This window comes from Calliphora vicina, chromosome 5 (genome assembly GCF_958450345.1).
Source record: "Calliphora vicina chromosome 5, idCalVici1.1, whole genome shotgun sequence".
In the NCBI taxonomy this organism is placed as follows: Eukaryota; Metazoa; Arthropoda; class Insecta; order Diptera; family Calliphoridae; genus Calliphora; species Calliphora vicina.
This window is the reverse complement of record NC_088784.1, coordinates 72,782,539-72,803,273: the sequence shown is the minus strand read 5'-3', so window position 1 is coordinate 72,803,273 and position 20,735 is coordinate 72,782,539. Positions and strand designations below refer to the sequence as shown.

At 33.0% G+C, this 20,735-nt stretch overlaps 1 protein-coding gene across 7 annotated transcripts in view; it reads right to left on the bottom strand.

The window, feature by feature from the left end:
- Window positions 1–20,735, bottom strand: part of LOC135961080 (guanine nucleotide exchange factor DBS) — a 272,808-nt gene that overhangs the window by 145,214 nt on the left and 106,859 nt on the right. The gene's annotated exons all lie outside the window — the stretch shown is intronic.

Sequence of the window (20,735 nt, the reverse complement as noted above, 5' to 3'; positions counted from 1 at the left end):
CTTAAAAGACAAAAATCGAAAAATTATTAAAACCAAACAATAAACAAAAGCTTAAGTTTAAAGATTTTAAATGATGATAATAAAACAAAATTCCTAAAGTGCATAAAATATAAATAAAATTGAAAAAAAAGAAACAACACAACAATAGAAATAAATAACAATAAAAAATTCTTAAGAATTCAGAGAAAGTGTTACAAACAAAAACAAAATTTAAAACTTAAAAACATAAAAGCCTCTTTTTAAAGTAGATTAAAATTTTATGAACGACGTTTATGAATGAGCTCACCGGGAAACAACAATGACCAAGAGAATCATACAAAAAATTCTTTGGATTATTTTGAAGAAACCAAATATTTTTTTTAAAGAGTTTTTTTTTATCAAAATTAGAACTAGAGTGGGGTTTTTCTTATTGTTAAAGATAACAATTTGTAATTATAAACTAAAAGAGTTTGTTTGTAATTACAAATTATTAAAGCAAAACATTATCAAATGCGTAGTAAGTACGAGTATTATTAAAACTTTCGAAATGATGTATTTGAAACTATTTGTGTTGAATTTTTATGTTGTACTATTTGTTTGATGTTTTGGTTTACATTAAAACATTTAAATCTTTATTAATATTAAAATGTATAAACAAAAGTTGCATTTTTATTTTTATTATAAGATGCTTTTTAAGCAATTTATTTATGAATTCCCATACACAATAAATGCCATTGCAGCGGAGCAAATAGATATTGGATACAAGTCGTTTTAATGATGCTCTACATCAGTAATGAAATTTTCAATACTTTCACGATTTAATTTTAACCTTCAACTTGCAGTTTGTCATTTTACAATATTTATTGGAGATCCTTTAAAGAATATATTTCTTCGTTTAAAATCTAGCACACTTTTGGAACCTTTTTTTGTGCTCTTCAATTCTCTTTTAACAAGAGCCCAATATCTCTCCTCTGGAGAGATATTGGTGGTATTTGTACCTTTCTTGGTACAAATACCACATTATTGTTCTTGTACCACTGCACTATAGGTAATTTTACCCATTTTTGTATATAAGGAAACACTGAACAAGATGAAAATCGGTATACGGGGGTTTTCAAAGTTTCTGATTGCGAATCTGATGTAGAATTTTTCAAATTCAAAATGGCGGATCCAATATGGCGGCTTAAATTTTAAATTGTCTTCTGATTTACATGAAAATCGGTATACGGGGGTTTTCAAAGTTTCTGATTTCGAATCTGATGTAGAATTTTTCAAATTCAAAATGGCGGATCCAATATGGCGGCGTAAATATTAAAATATCTTCTGATTTACAATATAATCGGTATATGGGGGTATTCACGATTGCTGATTTCGAATCTGAGGTAAAATTTTTCAAATTCAAAAAGGCGGCTTAAATTTTAAAATGTCTTCTGATTTACATGAAAATTTGTATACGGGAGTATTCAAGATTGCTGATTTCGAATCTGAGGTAAAATTTTTCAAATTCAAAATGGAAAATCCAATATGGCGGCGTAAATTTTAAAATGTCATCTGATTTGCATGAAAATCGGCATACGGTGGTATTTACTATGGCTGATTTCGAATCTGAGGTAAAATTTTCAAAATTCAAAATGGCGGATCCATTTTTATTTCCAAAACATCAAAAAAAATTTTTTTTCCTTCACCTAAGCCGATTCCTCATTCAAAATATTGCCGCATTCAACTTTAGCAACAACAAAACTGTAAACAGCAGCATTCTTCTCCACTTTCTTTTGTTCATCCAACCAAACTTCCGCAAGTTCGTTATTTTGCAAGCGGAGGCTGCCTACGAAAAATTATATTTCTCAAAAAGTGCAACATGAAATTGACAAATTAAACCAAAAATTCTACATTTAACACGTTTCTGATTGTTTAAACCCGGCCAAATTCGGAAAACTTTTTAAAAGTTTATCCAAAGTTAATTTTTCTGAAAATATTATAAAGTTAAAGGTTATGACAGAATGAGTATGAGTTTTTTCGCCAAAAAAAATTTTTTTACAAAATATTTTTATTAAAATATTAAGCATATTTAATTTAAATTTATGTTTGTTTTTTATTTATTTAAATAAACTTAAAATTCGAACAAATTGCTCTGTATATACAGATTTCAACACTTTGCTCACAAACAATGATTTTGACCACGTGCTAAGAAGTCGCCGTTATTTTTTTACAAAAACAAAACTTGCAGTTGTTTGCTTTAATGTTTTCTTTATCAAATACCAACAAAAAATGCATTCATGAAAGTTCAAAAAATTACTTTTTGCCTCAAAAATGGGTAAAATTACCTATAGTGAACTGATAGGATGCTAAATCCGGTCAAAAACAAATAAGAGGCCTATATTCGGCTGTGCCGAATCTTATATACCCTTCACCAAATTATACGATTTTGATCCATTGTAGGTCCACATTACTTTAGCCTTATATACATCTTTGCAATGGACTTTGAAATATCTATCATTAGATATATATTGTGTATATTAATGACTTAGTAATCCAGATATAGATCAAAAATAGGCCAAAAATCTAGGTTGTATCGGTTTTTTCCTTATATCTCAGCCATTTGTGGGCCAATTTTCTCGATTTTAAATAGCGAACGAGCCAGAAGAATTCTCAATATATTGATGTATCAATCATGTTCGTTTGGGGGCTACGGAAAGTTGATTTCAACATACAGGCGGACAGACGGACATGGCTATATCGACTTCACTATCTATAACGATCTAGAATATATATACTTTGCGGGGTCGCAAATGAAAAATGTAGAAATTAAACACGGAATGACAAACTTATATAATAAGTGGTCTCATTAAGAAGTCTTATGATTGTAATCATCATCTTTTGTAAACATTCCTTGATGTAAATTTCGGTATTTATTAGGGTATTCGAATTATTCGATTTTTCTCTTGTTCGAATAAAACGAATAATTCGAATAAGAGATTTTAACTTGTTCGAATAATTCGATCACACGTTTAAAATTAATCGAATTATTCGAATAATTTATTTTTTTTAAAAAAAAGTAAAGAATGAAGTTTTAATGTAGGTTTTTTAATATTTTATTGTTAAAGGAAAACAAAAAATAACGTTAAAGTTATTCAAGTATGATAATGTTAAAAAAACATTCGATAACAAAGTCCATTATTAAATTTCCATCAGAAATCAGATTCCCTCCCGAAAAATCTAGAAAACAATTGACTAGCAAACATTTTAGTTTCCGTTTTGGAGCTATGCTTTAAAAAATTTGAGCTAGTTGGACATGATCCTGAATTCAAATACAATATAAACGTATTAAGAACTTTTTATGTCGCTCATTAATTCGGGTTTTAAATTGAGTAACTAATTCTTTAGTAAATTAATTATTCACTATTTCTAAATTATTTATAACAAATTGTATTATACATCAAGCTCTATCAACGTTGCCGAATCTTTGCTTAATAAAATGGTCTTGGAGAATTACACAATAAAGGTAATCTGTCAATAGATTGATATCATTGTCAGTGAACGTGGCTAATTTGAAGTCAGGCAGTTCATGATTTATCGATTTATTAAATATTATGCAACACTTGCGTACGCGGTTAATAACATCATTTATATACACATATTTTACGATCATGGCCTTCATCTATTTCAATGTAATCAATATAAATGTCATCCTCAATATCACTTTCGACGACCGTTTCAAAATCACATTCTCCATCACATTCAACTCAACTTTAATCTAAGTTAATATTTTGATTATTAATTGCGATTCTTCTAATATTTCGCCAGCTAAATAACAAATATTTTATTCCGTACCTTTTATTTTCATTGGTTCAAGTCCTAAGTTAAAAATTTTGAAAGATTTGTTTTTAGAATTGTAACTTCTTGCAGTAATATTTATATATTTATAGAAGGAGCTATCGGAACACTCATCTACAATGATCGAAAGTCCCTTTGTCTTTAGTTATTTGTCGAATTTCAGAAACAATACAATTTTTGTGAGTCATTATTACTTATTTAAATTTGAAATTATGAAAAATTTTAAGCAATTTAATAAATATATGTATATGAACATTTATTCGTTTTATTCGATTATTCTACATAAAATTGTTCGAATTATTCGTTATTCGAAAAAGGGCATTTTTAAATTATTCGAATAATTATTCGTAAGAAATTATTCGATTAATCGAACAATCATTAGTCGAGTGAATACCCTAGTATTTATAGAGCACTTTGTAACAAATGTTTGGCTTCTTTTGCCGCAACTGTATATTGCTTGCCATACCAACAACTTTCTGGGAACATTTTCTGCTTTTGGTGCCTAAACTTTTCTACAACATAATAGTTTTCCTGCTGCTAAGCAGAGGCTGCCAACTGCAAATAAGAAAATAAAAAGAGACCTTCAGTCAGAAGAGGATCGCAGAAATCGAAACTATATTGAATGTTTAACCAGGAAGGCAGATAAGAACATCAAGCCACCGGTAGAGGGATAAAGTCCAATAAGAAAATCTGATGGTACCTGGGCACAAAATCGAATAATGTTTAAACAATACGATCAACTTAAAACATGATCATCTCCTACTTTAAAAACACATGATTGAAATATGATTTTTTTTTAAAAACAATCGAAACGCATTGTGCGTTACAAACCATTTGTTTGCTGTTCATTCAAAGCGTTAGAAAGTGTATAGATAGAAATTTTATAATTGTTAGTTTGGTTTATAGTTTTCAGATTTTTCTTATTATGCTCATCGTCTTAAATATATGTATTTCTGCATTCATGTTGATTTTGCCATCGCAATGCCAGTGGCTGCAACAAAACAATCACAATTGTTTGTTTGGATTGTGGAGTTTTTCGGTTTTTTATCACATTTTCAGTTACACAGACAAAACGCATCATAGCAATTAATCAAGTTAATAATTGTTGAATGGATGGTGTCTGTTTTAGATTGAAGCATCACTAAAAATATTAGCAAACTGGTGCCGCATTAGCTGTGGAACTCAATAAGCTCCAGCTATAACAACAGCTTGATGCTGGCTCTTCAATGTATGACAAGTAATCAAAAGATAGACTTTTTAATTTCATCATTTTAAAATGCAATAATTGTATGCAACTGGGTTTTTTGAAATTTTGTTTTTCTTTTTTTACATATTTGATGTTTTTCTTTGGCAGACGATTAACTACATTCATTGATGGCGTTGATGAAGACGATGAAATTGTTGACAATAATGGTTTTCGAATGTTTTATTAGTTGTAGTTGCTACAAAACAAATGGAGATGGGGAACTGTCTTTATGTGATTAATATTAAGTTTCATAAAGAAAAGACACAACAATGTTTAATATTGAGTAAATATTAGAGAAATTTCCATTTCATTATAATAAATGTTGCAGATCTTTAGAGCAGCTTTAATAAAGTTTGTAATATTGTGTTATAAATTGGCCTGACAATGTGCGTTATTTGTTTCACAGCTTAAAGCAAATGACGAAATTAAAGTTTCCAACTTATTTCGAAGTCTCTCCGAAACTATTGCTTGTTCCATTCTTTCCTTTATGTCCTGCATTAAATTTCAGACCGTAATATAATTCGTTAAAAGAGTAAAGGATGATTCTAGTTCATCAATTCCGACCTTTTTAACGGAGGACCAAACATTCACTGACCCGATCGATAAAGCTAATCATTTAGCTGAATTATTCGCAAGTAATTCTCACTTGCCGGATAGTAATCAACCACTACCAGAACTCGAACGAGTATTAGTGACTATGCCAAATATATTCTTTCGAGCTCATGCTGCAAAAAGGGTTTTATCGGATCCCAACGTAAATAAGTCTCCTGAGCCAGATGGCATACCAGCGCTGATCTTGAAGAAGAGCTCTTCGACGTTAGCTCGTAACCTTTTCAGCATTTCATAACGTGCCGACATATTTCCTGTATATTGGAAGGTTGATGATGTCACGACGATTCCTAAAAAGGCAGAGGCTAATAACCCTGAAAACTACCGTCCAATAGCAATTTGTTCTGAACTTTCGAAAGTATGGTAAACTACCATCTGGTTAAATATTTGGAATACAACACTTTACTTAACGACCGCCAGTATAGCTTCCGTAGAGGATGCTCTAAGGGAGATTTGCTATCCTTCCTATCCGAAAAATGGTCTCGTTCCATTCACGGTTTTGGCGAAAATAAGGTGATGGCTCTAGATATTTCCAAGGCGTTCGATAGAGTGTGGCATGCTGCACTTTTATCAAAACTTATTGCTTTTGGTGTCGGTATTAACTTCTCTCGATTTACATCGAGATAACATCAAACGAGTTCAAGATAAGTTCAGAAGTACCGCAAGGCTCCGTTCTTTCTCCTACTCTATTCCTTATTTTTCTAAGTCCCGGTCCGCACTGTGAAACATTTGCTGCAAAACATTTTTAAATTTTCTTTTGAAACGGCATTCGTGTCCAACACAGTGCAATTTTTGCTTTTCAGTTTTTGACATTTTTGTACAGAACTAATGAGAATGGCATTCCTCTTTCCCCTTTCATCAGCAAACTCAAATGTTTTGCAGCAAATGTTTCACAGTATCGATAGAAACTAAACGACCTTCTTCAAACTTCCAACCCTATCTATTCTTTTGCAGATGACAGCAACATTTGCCATTCATATTCATTCAACTACAGACCAAGCCTGTCGGAGATTGCTGCAATGAGGCAAAACATGAATGGGATTCCCTTAATCGGGACCTTCTGAAAATCTTTGAATGGGGTCGTGCGACTAGGTTCGCTTTCAACGCTCACTAGACTCAGTATTTGATGTTGACACAAAAACGAAAAACAGACCATGTTGCTTCATTTGTATTTAAGGATGGTGTAAATATTGTGAAATCAGACGCTCTTGGTGTTCTGGACATGAGAATACAATGTGATGTCCGCTGGTCTAAACACATTTTTCAAGTGTCGAAAGAAGCCTTCAAGTGTCTCGGATTTTTGAAACGGTGGAGGAATTACTTCACTCCATCTGATTTCCTCACTATTTACACCAACTAAATTCGACCGAAAATAGAAAACACAATACAGGAGAGGGCGAAGGTGATTATTGATTCGCTGGAGCACCATCGCAAAGTGGACTGCGTTTCACTGTTCTATCGGTACTACAATGAAATGTGTTCTGATGATATTAGGGAACTTGTTCCTGATACCCACAGATTTTTACATAACGCACGTTTTTCATCAAGAACACATCTCTTTGTGATCGATTGGCCAGTGGACCACACAATACACTACAGGGAAAATTCGTTCTTTATCCGTACTGTACGTATGTGGAATAAACTTCACACTGAAGTGTTTCCTTTCATTTTCAATGTAGGAAAGTTCAAATCGAATGTCCACAAACACTACACCATCTTTCCACCGTCCCATAACCCATTTTCCTAGTTCCAATACAATGCTTTGTATGAGTAGGGGTCACCCCCTGAGTGCTGATCCAAGAAGAAAAAAAATAAAGAAATTGTATTTGTGTTTTACAACAAAGTGATTGTTATTACCGAGTAGTTTTAAAGTGGATTATCACTACCAAATTCCTAGTCATTTCTAAGAGCTCCCGAAGAACGAAAAGTTTAAATTGTAAGTCACTGAAGTGGTAGATATGTTCACTTGTCGTTGTACATATGCCAGATTTTCCTGGTTTTAATATTTTATTAGCAATGAAATACAACTTCCATTTTACTCTCCTTGAGAGAGATATACCGATGTGACAGCTGTTCTCACTGCAAATTATTGTAGTTCCTGAGTTCCAAGTCCGTCAACCAAACAATTAAGTTTTATGTCCCTATGTTCAGGAACCCGTTCTGCTACCATAAGCTAAATTGAACAATGCGTCCATATTTAGAATTCGTCATTCATCCAGTCTATCACCAGTATAGAGACAAGTCTCAATCCTCTTCCTCATCGCTGTTGCAGCGATATTAAGTTTCGTAAATGTAGTGTCGATAGTTTTACCGCTGTTTGCGATCCATCTAGGCCAGATTTTATTAGCATAGAGATATAGCTTCCTTTTTTACCCTCGTTGAGAGACAAACACCAACGCTCACTGAAATTTAATGTAATTCCGTCCTTCGTGATCCCGTTAGCCAAACAATTAACTTCTATGTCCCTATAACCAGTAACAGTTCACCGATGAATGTCTCAATATCTCAATTTTCGATGTGATGTACACATTCTCTTGCCTTAACATTGCTGAATATAAGGAAATCCTTCCTGATATTTCCTGAAACTGATCATGATTCGAGACTATACTTAAAGCCATTATATGCTCGTAAAAGTATACTACCGAGATCATTAAGTCGAAGGAACAATATCAGATTCAGCTGAGGCAAGTACAAAAATCATACAACACTTCTTTGTTGAGACATTGGAATCATTTGGAGTGCCAATGGTCCACTCTGATCTATTCGATACTTTTGTCGGAAAACCAGCATCGAATAAAGGTTCTGGAGACCATAGGTACATTAGGGTGGCCCTTAATAAACGAAAGTTGGATTTTGGCCATTCTCACCCTCCGGTTTGGTGAACATTAGTAAAAAAATCATCCTGAAAATCACCCCTCTGAAGTTTTGAGAGGCATTTACAAGGGGAAAAATGCATTTTTTATATTTCGCTATCTCTCATGAAAAATTCCAAATATTGAAAAATTTGACCTTTGACCTTCACGATTTAAGGGTTAACGTTTTCCGATTTTAGTAAAAGTTTCAGAGTATATTTAGAATTATCTGGACTATAATATTCTGATTAAGTTTTGCTTAAAATTCATAAGAGTAAGGAAATAGAGCTCATTCGCCTAAAAATTGCCAAATAATTGGTTTTTCTCAAAAATTCCAAAATTTAAATCGCAGGTACGGAAAAACTATAAGAAATATTTTCATAATTTTTTCACACTTTTATTCCGTATTATATTCTTAATAAATCCCAATGAGATGATCAAAAAATTCTGAAATTTGTTTAACAAAATTTTTAAAAATTTGAAAATGGAGTTTTGAAACAGCCGTTAAAAAATTTTACTTTTTTGTTCATACCTAAGAATAGGTTAACGGTATCCTACGAAGACAAAAACTCATATACAAATAAATATGTACATATTTTAAGTAAAAATTAGCTTTTATTTTAATATTTATCAAAATATGTTAATTTTGTTCCTACATTTCTTGTTCTAGTTGCTAGAGACACGTTAATGGCTTGCCGATTTTTTAATAACTTTAACATTTTTTGACCAATTTCTGTTTCTTATGTCTCATTAGAACGACAATTGCGCACACATTTCTATTCTTTTAATTTAAATTGGAAAAGTAATTTTTTAATGGCAAAATGTTTACAAAAACTAAAAAAAAATGCATTTTTCCCCTTGTAAATGTCTTAACCCCAACCGATTTATCTAAAATTTTTTCAGGATGATTTTTTTTACTAATGTTCACCAAACTGGGTGGTGAGAATGGCCAAAATCCAACTTTCGTTTATTAAGGGTCACCCTAAGGTACATATTGGATTTATCTTTAATTTGAGCATGTCAGTAATTTCAGTTTCTAACGAAATCCTCTTCTCCATTGTAGACCAGAGTAACGTTTTCGTTTTTGGTGTTCGGTAAATCGAATCTTATGATTTAGTCGTTTTACTTTCGAGAAAACAAACCAGGGATCACTCGATTTATAGAACAGGGGCGGCTATATTATTTCCATGCTAAAAACTTGTTCTAAAAATTAACAAAAATCTTGCACTCCCACCATTAATCTAAAGACTTTCGAATTTACTTTTAATTTACAACGATTTGGATTTAAGCCCCAGACACCAACAAATCGATCACTGTCCAAACTATGGCCAAGACACAAAATAACAACACATTTTTTCCCACAACTTTTAACAAGTCATTATTCGGCAGAGATTTTAGTGCTTATTTTCACTTTCTTCTTATGGCCATAATGGGAAACATTAAATGATTTTAAGCAAAAATTATTCATAATTAACACCTCTATTAGCAATTCTGTTTTACCACACTCGGCTCTAACTCATTTACATGTGTACAAAAGTGCAAAATCATTGCAAATGAAACATACGAAAAACTAAAACAATTATACGCTTCTACAGCCTACAATTTCACTTGCCATTTCAGCAAACATTTAAATTTTATGTTTATGTCTAAACAAAGAAGAAAAAAACAGCGAAAAAGACTTAAATCAGATATGATCATGAAAATAAATGATCAATGATGGACTACCAACTAACCACAAGCAAGCGAGCAAGCCAGCAGCATCTTCTCTAGTTTATTGCCAGCAGCTTGCATGAGAGCTTACGCATGAGTTTTCCTTAACGTAACTAACCGGCATGGCACCAGCAATAACTGCAACCTCTACGGTGGCAATATGAATTTCCTTGATTTATGGCCAAGAGTTTTTTGTTTCGATGTTGTTGCCTCTTTGGCAGTTCCCAAAACTTGCACATGTTGACCATAAATATAAAATTATTTTACCGAATCACGTTTCACATTGAACAGACGTTCCATACACATTCATACTGCACTGTGTTGGCAGACATGTTTTCCATTGGAAAAGGTCATCAATTGTGTGCATCATCTTCTTGTTGTAACAACGGAAGTATTAGAGGTGTATTGTGTTGCAAAGAAGATGCTGCTTTGTTTTAAGGTGCATGCTTTAACACTGAGAGAAAAATTATGCGATGTGAAAGACGTTTAGTTCGTTTTAGGAAAGGCCTTTTATTCTCCATATCCATAAGCTTCTAAACATAAAAGTCGTCTAGTTTAAATCTTAGTCCATTTGATATAGATTATCAGTGATTTCATATTTGAATTCCTAAGAAATTCCAAGTTTGGCATGGTGTCCATATGAAAGTGTTCATCTCTAATTCGACCAAATCCAGGACATTGACACAGATAATGTTCCAGCGTTTTGTCTTTCTCTTCATATGCTTTACAGATCGTATTGTCGAATTGACCAATGAAATACATATGATCTCTTCCACACTAACTAGTTATCCTTCTGAGTTTTGGCATATTTAGGTTTAGAATCTCCTTCGTTATCTTTAGGTTTGGGATTCCTTATTCCGACAGAGAATCTCCATTGTTGTCTTTAGGTTTGGGTTACGCCATAGGATCGTTATTCCGACAGTAGAGTTTATATTCCAAGTTTGTCATGGTGTCCATATGAAAGTGTTCATCTCAAATTCGACCAAATGCAGCATACTGACAAATATAATGTTCCAGAGGTTTGTCTTCCTCTTCCCACGCTCGACATATCGTATTGTAGAATTGACCAATGGAAGACATATGAGCTCTTCCACACTAACAAGTTATCCTTCTGAGTTTTGGCATATTTATGTTGAGAATCGCCTTTGTTCTATTTAGGTTTGGGATTCGCCATAGGATTTCGGTCATTATTCCGACAGAAGAGTTGATATTCGAAGTTTGTCATGGTGTCCATATGAAAGTGTTAATCTCTAATTCGACCAAATGCAGGACATTGGCAAAGATAATGTTTCAGCGTTTTGTCCCCTCTTCACCTGTTTTACAAATCGTATTGTCGAATTGTTCAATGGAATACTTCCAAACTTCTGAGTTTTGGCATATTTAGGTTCAGAATCTCCTTTGTTCTCTTTAGGTTAGGGTTTCGCCATAGGATTTCGGTCGTTATTCCGACAGTAGAGTTGTGTCAGTTTTTGACATGTTCATTTTTTACTCAATATTTAAGTTCATTCTTAATCATTGGGAAGAATTTGGGAATTTCCAGGTATGATACAAATTTATAATCCATTATCCATCCGAAGAGTTTCACTTTCAAATCCTTGAATCTAGGAAAATAGGTTATGGGAAGGAGGACAGAGCGAGTAGTATTTGTGAACATTTGATTTGAATTTTCCTAATAATTCGACAGGAAGCTTATTCCACATACGGACAGTACGGCTAAATACCAAATTTTCTCTGTAGTGTGTTGTGTGATCCACTGCCCAATCGACCACGAATGGATGAGCCACCGCTGATGAACGCGTATTTCGTAAGATTGTAGTATTGTAGTGTCGATAGAAGAGTGAAACACAATCCACATTGCGACGATGTTACAGTAAATCAATAGAGCTGGAAACCCTACTGTCACCGATAAGCACCTTCGCCCTCTCTTGTACGCGGTGAGTATCTCAAAAATAGACTTCGAAGAACCGGCCAATACATACACCGTCTTAGCAAACCGAGACACTTGAATGCTTCTTTCGACACTTGAAAAATATATTTTGTCCAGCGACAAAATTCTCATGCCTAGAACATCGAGAACTTCTTTCTGATTCCTTAATATTTACAACACTCATAGATACATACAACATTATGTCTTACGTACATTAAAACCGACCCAGTTCATAAAATCCCATTCAGAGATTGTCACAAGATCTACATGTTTTGCCTCATTGTTCCAATCTCCGAAAGGCTTGGCCTTGACCTAGTTGAATGAATATGAATGGCAAATGTTGCTGTCATCTACAAAATAATAGATAGGGTTGGAAGTTTGTCATAGAAGGTCGCTTAGAAAAGTAAGGAATAGAGTCGGAGAAAGAACGGAGCCTTGCGGCAACCCGTATCTCTGAGAAAGCTCTATATAAATCGAGTGAAGTCGTTACAGACATTAAAAGCAATAAGTTGTGATGAGAGTGCACCATGCCAACCCCTATCGAACGCCTCAGAAATATCAAGAGCCAGCACTTTACATTCGCCAATACGGAGAATGGAACGACACCATTTTACGTAGAGCGTCCTCTACGTATACTGTACTGCCGGTCGCTAAGTAAATTGAATCGAATATAAATCATTCACAAGAAGATGGTTAACCATACTCTCCATAACTTTGGAAAGTGCAGAACAAATTGCTATTGGGCGATAATTTTCAGGGCAGATAGCCTCTCCATTTGTATACCCTACACCACCATAGTGGGGAGGGTATTAAAGTCCATGTAAATCTTGTGGACAGAGTACAGGTCGCAATTTTGAAGATATTTCGATCAAATTTGGTAGATATTATTTTTTCGGCCCAAGGACCAAGCCTATTGAAACTGGCTGAAATCGGTCCATTATTTCACCTAGCCCCCATACAAATGTCCTTCCGAAATTGGACTTTATCGATAATAAATGTTTAATTTATAAATGTATCTCCACAAATTGCGCTCCAAATAAGTTTTATATATACAAAATTCATGTCACCAAATTTTGTTACGATCGGTCCATAATTAGTCATAGCTCCCATATAGGCCCGCTTCCGAAAATCACTTTAACGTGCATAAATCGCTTAAAAATGTTGGTATACTCACAAAATTCAACATAGTAAACTTTCATAGCGACATAAATCACACGACCTAATTTCATGGTGATCAGTCCATAATTGGTCATAAGGCCCACTTCCGAAAATCACTCAAAAATATAAATTATTGAAATTTTAAAAGAAAAATGTATTTGCTCTTTTACTTAGTGTAGGGTATTATATGGTCGGGCTTGACCGACTATACTTTCTTACTTGTTTTAAATTGGAGTTACATTAGAACATATAGGAAATTCACCGGCACGGTATAATATGCTGAAGTGGTTTGGACGGGCTAGCGTCGAAGAACACTGCTTTAATACCAGTGTTGGTATACCATCTAGTCCCAGAGATCTAGGAGTTCATATTGAGATCCGCTAAAACCATTTTAACTGCGCAAGCGCGAAGAATATATTCGACATAGTTACTGATAATATTTAAAGATCGGTAGTGGTTGATTGCTTTCCTGTAAGTTCGAATTATTTGGAAATAATTCAGCCTAAAGCTAACCTTTATCAACCGGATCAGTGAATGATTGGTCATCCTTTAAAAGTTTGCTGTCGTTCCTTGGAGCAATGGTGATCACTCTGTTCAATTGTTCACAGAAAGAGTTAGGGTTGTATTCCATTAAGACATTCTTCGTTTTGATTGCGAAAATCGTGACCAGAGACAGTGCGTAACTTTCCACTTCCTTTTCATCAACTTCAAAGTCCTAGAATGTCAAGCCGATATCTAAACATTTCATTCTATAATTGCACCGAGCACGATCTTTCGGTGCAATTAGTGTTCTTACTTTCCATGATCCGAACCTTGTCCTTGTTCGATAGCCAATGTGTTGTGCCGTGTTTTTTTATGCTTCGACTTATCAGGTCTGCAAGCAACCTCCGGTGATGGTGGAGGAACACACTTATTTTACTCAGACCCGTTGCCTGAAACCCTGCTCTTTTCTCCGGCTTGGGACTGGAAGGCTAACGCTAGGTGGGAGTAACTTAATCGAGACTAATTTTGTTTCTGGCTGTCACTTGGCAACAATTACCACACTGGACCAATGTAATTGATCAGGTTTATTTGTCATTTTCCAATTTTTTTGTATTGGCTATTTACTATCGAAATTTCTATACAATCCTAAACCCTATGATTTTTTCCAGTGCATATTCAACAAGCTAAAACCAACTACCATTAGTACTGACATTAAGCAAATGTCTAGTTTAATAGTGATGACAATTTTTTTCTTGTTCAACATTGAAAAATTCATGGCTAAAGCTTTTGATATGTCTTTACTTATATAATAGATATTTTTTTTTTGTCTAGGAGTTAAAGGAAGAATTACAAAATGTTTGGCTATTAAATAATAATTCAACGAAAACAAAATACAATAATGAATGTCTTTTCTAAAACGAACAGAGCTCTGCAATGTTCATGATGAAGATTTCCTTGTTATCCGCAACAGCATCAGAGTCATCATTTTCAAAATGAATCCCCCACACTGTGCAGGAAAAAGATATTTCCTAAAAACACCACACAGACAAAAAACTAACAAATTTCTTAATGTGGGAAATGCAAAGTAAAGAAACGAAGGAATTGAACTACAGCTAACGGATGCAGGAGAAGAATGAGGTGTGTCTTTATTGAATTTATTTGTTTTTTTTTATATTTTGCACTGTCAAAGTCAACTTGTTGTGCGCATGTGCACGAGCCTTGAGGTTATCAGAGATTTTTTGCAGCAATCAAACAAATATTGCATAAGGATTCCAAGTAGAAGATGAAGTCTTTGTTAGGCTGCTGGTTGTCGTATGTCTTTGTAATGTCTTACAAGAAACAACAACAACAAAGATTATCCTCCAATGTCAAGGCAGAGTTGCTGTTGAACAAAGAGTGAAAGTTTTAAAGAAGATCCAACAACATTTTCAATACTTCGTAACAAGTTGAAGGGGTTAAATAAGTGTTGCATGAAAAATTATTATTATTAAATTTTATGGCTATTCAAAGTTATTGAACTCTGTGCTATTGCTTGAATATTGCCACAAATTGGTGTCTATCAAAATTGTTTAATTTAATTAGGAAAATATTGTCAATATTTATATGGACTTATGTAATATGCAAAACTAACACCTGCTATATTATGTAACAGCCAATCAGGAAAAATACGGTAGCTAATAAATGATATGCTATTACAAGTTTTCTTTTTCGAAGAACAATTAATAAGTGAAACTTTCAATAAATAACAAATTGTTGGGTTTGATATGTTGATTGATAATTCTATTATATGACATACGAGACACCAGGAACGATAAACCTTTTACTCTAAAGTAGAGTAATGAAAAATAAAGAGAGAGACAAAACTTATCAGCTCTAGCCACATAGAAATCTTGACCCGGAAGTTGTAAAAATAAGCCAGTAAATAAGTTTCATTTACCCTCACACAAGTGTATTTTATTTTATAAAATTTTACCAATGTTTTTTCGCTCGTTCTTTTGCTTCTAAGTTCTTTACCGAATTGCGATCTGGAATTTTATACGAATTCAAACCAGCATTAGCTTTGACTCTGCGCACAAAAGAATCTGAACATTTAACTTTCCGAGCTGCTTTTCTGATAAAAGTTTTTGGAGCTACTCAAGCAGCAATTTCAAAACGTTTGCGAATAGCAGGATTCATCCAAAAACGAATTGTAGCCGAGAGACATTGAAAAACGACATTGCATGTCCGAAATGCTGCTTGAACGCTATTAAAAAAATAATTTTTGCACCGAATTATTACTTGCGATGAAAAATGGATCCATTACGATAGCCCGAAACATAACAGATCGTATGTGGTGCCCGGCCAACCAGGAGAATCGACACCAAATCCAAATATCCTTGCGCTGAGGTAATCCTCTCTATTTGGTGGGAGCAAAAGAGTTTTATCTATTATGCGCTGCTGAAATCTGACCAGACCATCACAGGGAACCTGTGAATGCGACCAGATATGAAACTGTAATAGTCCATCATGACAACGCAAAACCTGTTAAAAACTTTCAAGAATGAAGTGGTTGGGAAGTTTTGCCTCACCCACCTTATTGTCCAGACATTGCCACGTCCGACTACTATTTGTTTAGCTCTATCTGGTATACGCTTTACTTCAGAACAGAGTAACCGAAATTGGCTTGATTCGTCTTGGCCTGAAAAGATGAGCAGTTCTTTTGGCGCGGAATCCATCCAAAATCGGTCCACAAATGGCTGAGATATAATGAAAAAACCAGGACAACCTCGATTTTTGACCTATATCTAGATTGCTAAGTCCTTAATATAGACAATGTGGATATCTAATGATAGATATTTCAAAGACATTTGCAACGACGTATATAAGACCATCGTAAGTTGGACCTACAATGGGTCAAAATCGGAAAAAATATTTTTTAACCCGAATTTTTTTTTAACAAAATTTTTTTCCTAAATATTAAAAAAAAACTATTAAAAAAAAAAAAATTTTAAGTTTAAAAAATTTAAAAAAAGAATTCGAACATTTTTTTTACAAAAAATTAAAAAACAACTTTGGAAAAAAAATTTTTGTTTACCTAAAAATATTTATTTTATTTTATTTTATTTTGAAGTATAATTTGGTGAAGGGTATGTAAGATACGGCACAGCCGAATATAGCTCTCTTACTTGTTATACCCTACACCACCATAGTGGGGAGGGTATTATGCGTTTGTGCAGATGTTTGTAACGCCCAAAAATATTAGTCTAACACCTTAAAGTATACCGATCGACTTTGAATCACTTTCTGAGTTGATTAAACGATGTCCGTCCGTCTGGCTGTCCATGTAAACCTTGTGCGCAGAGTACAGGTCGCAATTTTGAAGATATTTCGATCAAATTTGGTACATATTATTTTTTCGGCCCAAGGACCAAGCCTATTGAAACTGGCTGAAATCGGTCCATTATTTCACCTAGCCCCCATACAAATGTCCTTCCGAAATTGAACTTTATCGGTCATAAATGTTTAATTTATATAGTATGTATCTCCACAAATTCCGCTCCAAATAAGTTTTATATATACGAAATTCATATCACCAAATTTTGTTACGATCGGTCCATAATTAGTCATAGCTCCCATATAGACCCGAAAATCACTTTAACGTGCATAAATCGCTTAAAAATATACACAGAAAATTCAACATAGTTAACTTTAATATAGACATAAATCACACGACTTAATTTCATGGTGATCAGTCCATAATTGGTCATAGCTCCCATATAAGACCCACTTCCGAAAATCACTCAAAAATATAAATTATTGAAATTTTAAAAGAAAAAAGTTGTTGCTCTTTTACTTAGTGTAGGGTAATATAGGGTCGGGCTTGACCGAAAATACTTTCTTACTTGTTTTTATTAACATTTATGTATGTTAAGATTTTTTCGATCTCATTCCTTATATGAAATGCAAATAGAATTTTTATACTCGTATCTCATTAAATAAAAGCGCACAAATATTTAGTTCTTAAGTTAATTAAAATTAAATTGTAAAAACTCATTAATAAAACATAAAATATCTTAAATATTCTCATAAAGTGACGTCAATACAATACATGTAATCATATGCTAAATAATTTAGTTGATATTAGAATCAAATTAAAAAAGTAATTTAAATTAATTATGCGAATCGCTTTTTTATATTTTGCCAAAAAAAATTTTAAAAGTCATTACTTCTTTATTAGGGTGAGAAAATTCATGATAAATTAAGGAAGTATCTTGAAATTTTCTGGGCAATTAATCAGCATAATATTTATTTTATAAACATAATATTTTGATTATTAACATGATTAATACAGAGAAACCACAGAATCATAATTATTTATTAAGTGCTATAAACATGAAAAGATACGGAAAATTGTTATAAAGTTCCAGTATTTAAAAAAAAGTTAAATTTCCATTTATTTTTAAAACTAAATTCTAAAACATTCTATATATTTTGAGTCAAGAATAATTATGCCAATACAATTTATAGTTGAGAAATTACCACACACAACAATTAATTATCTTGTATATGATAATTATTGGAACTGCTTTATATGAACTCATATTTTCAAGTTTCTTCAATATATTGTAACAAATCTCGGTTATTAGCACATTCTATGATGTGATTTTCTTTTTTTCCAATCACTCTTACACAACTGCAGTTACCTGTACTAATTAAGACCAGGAGTATTCATGTTCCACTCACAATTTTCATTATCACCACCATGCTCAAACACTACCATTAGCTTCTTGTTGTTAAACTATTATTTATTTTTAAAACTTGAAGAATATTCTATACAATATTCAACAAAAGAAGAGGCTAAATTTGATTTTGGCATTTGTTGCAACATAATTTTCTTGCCCCAGCCTGATGTTCATCATCGAATGTATAATAAATCAGCCTGGAAGCTAAGCATTCCTCTTCATTTGCTGCATGAAAAAGTTGGTCTCCTTCACAAAAATGAATTTATGCCAAAATAATCGTAAAAACCACATCTAACAGGAATCTCCTCTGTTCGTTATTCATTGCAAAGAGTTAATTTTTTTTATTTCTTTAGAACATGTTCGTTCATTCAATTTATAACTTTAAACAAGTTTTTAGTTGATTCTTTTATTTTTTTCGTTTGTATCCATGACCCATATTCGAAATTAAGAGAAAACTTTAACAAATAAATTTTCATACTCCAGAATATATGTATCTCCGCTAGTTTAATGGCATCATAAGGAAAAATGGAAAGGTTTTTTAACTTGGTCAGTTGTACAAAAATGTAATTACGGTCGTTGCATGGAAAATAGGTTAGTAAAAGAATATAAATTCTTAATTATATGTACATAAAGTGGTTGCGCATATTAAATATTAATCTCAAACTGAATCACAAAATGGGAATTATATTAAAGGCCTATTTGACGATGTCGAAAGAAAAATGATTCAAACAAATTTGTATGAAAACTATTCGAAAGAATTTTAAAAACTGAGTGTTTTTTATACCATTTTTTTCGACTCATTTTTCTTTCGACATCGTGAAACAGGCAGTAAGTTATTTAATAATAACATTATGATTTAGCGTATGCACTAATCGATCAACATCAAGGATCGTAGCATCCCAGGAAATTTTGAATAATTTAATTATTGTACTTTAAGGTTCTTGAGAAACAAATATTCAATTTTGGAATGTGATTTATGTCTGAAAATTTTATAAAAATACTGGACTGCTGATATTGTTTTGTGTAAGGCTACAAAATACTCAATGATAAAATATATTAAGTAGTTAAGTTATAGTAGTTACAAGTTATCAGTATTAACTGATCAAAGTGATCTATGAATTTTTGTAAAAACGATCAACAATTCTTCAGCCATTTTACAGTATCAAAATATACTTTCTATGTCTCCAAGGATTTTAACCGATGGACACTAACTCCTTATACATTTTTCAACTCAAACTCCAATATAGGGATGGATCAAAAACTTGCTCTGCACACCTTAATATAGAGTAATCTCAAAGTAGTTTCATGAGACAGAGCTCTCATTGTGTAACACGCAAACATGTGTTGTTTCGACTCAACAATATCCAAAGCAAATTGATGATATCTAAGACCGCAATCTCCGGTAAATAATACCGTAAGTACTCTCAGAATGATTTTTTTCTTTTGAGCTCTGCGCACCTTAATATATAACAATCACAACGTAGTTTCATGAGACAGAGATCTCATTGTGTAACTCGCAAACTTGCCAGTTCTCCCGCAAGTACTCTAAGATCGCTCTTTTGAGCTATAGAAGTTTCTGCGATATACCTCTGAACAAAATAATAAACCGATACAGTTGGTTTATCCCAAACAAATCCTTACACTGGCGAACGAATTCCGAATCAACGGAAGAATAAATTCTTCGTCCATTCTTCCTCGGTGACAAAGAAAAGTTACGGAAAGAACATGGTCATGATTTGATCATTGAATCTTTCAATCTCCTCTTCAAATACTCAAAAATACAAATAATGATGGCGATCATTAATGACATCTGATCCGATTACGGATCCCTTTTATATATAAGGACTTCAGAATTTCTGTGCAACACGTTAATCAAAAAGTCATTCTGAAAAATCTTAAGAAATCGTCTGATTACATTAACGAAAGACAAATAGATCATTATTGGCTTCAACCGCAACGTTGTACCGAAGAGACATCGACAGACATAAATTGTCATAATGTCACCATAGGTAGCGTAGCACAAATGTCTACTCGAAATGTGAGTCCTGTCAAGAATAATCTTAAGGAATACGAAGTGTCAACAAGTCAATCATCGAATACTAGATTAAATGTTATCGTCACATTTTTTTTAAAGAAATTTCCTTCTTTTTCAAAGTTGAAAAATTTTTAACTTGGTCATCCTTTTTAAAAATTCTAAAATCGGACCAAATTCGGAA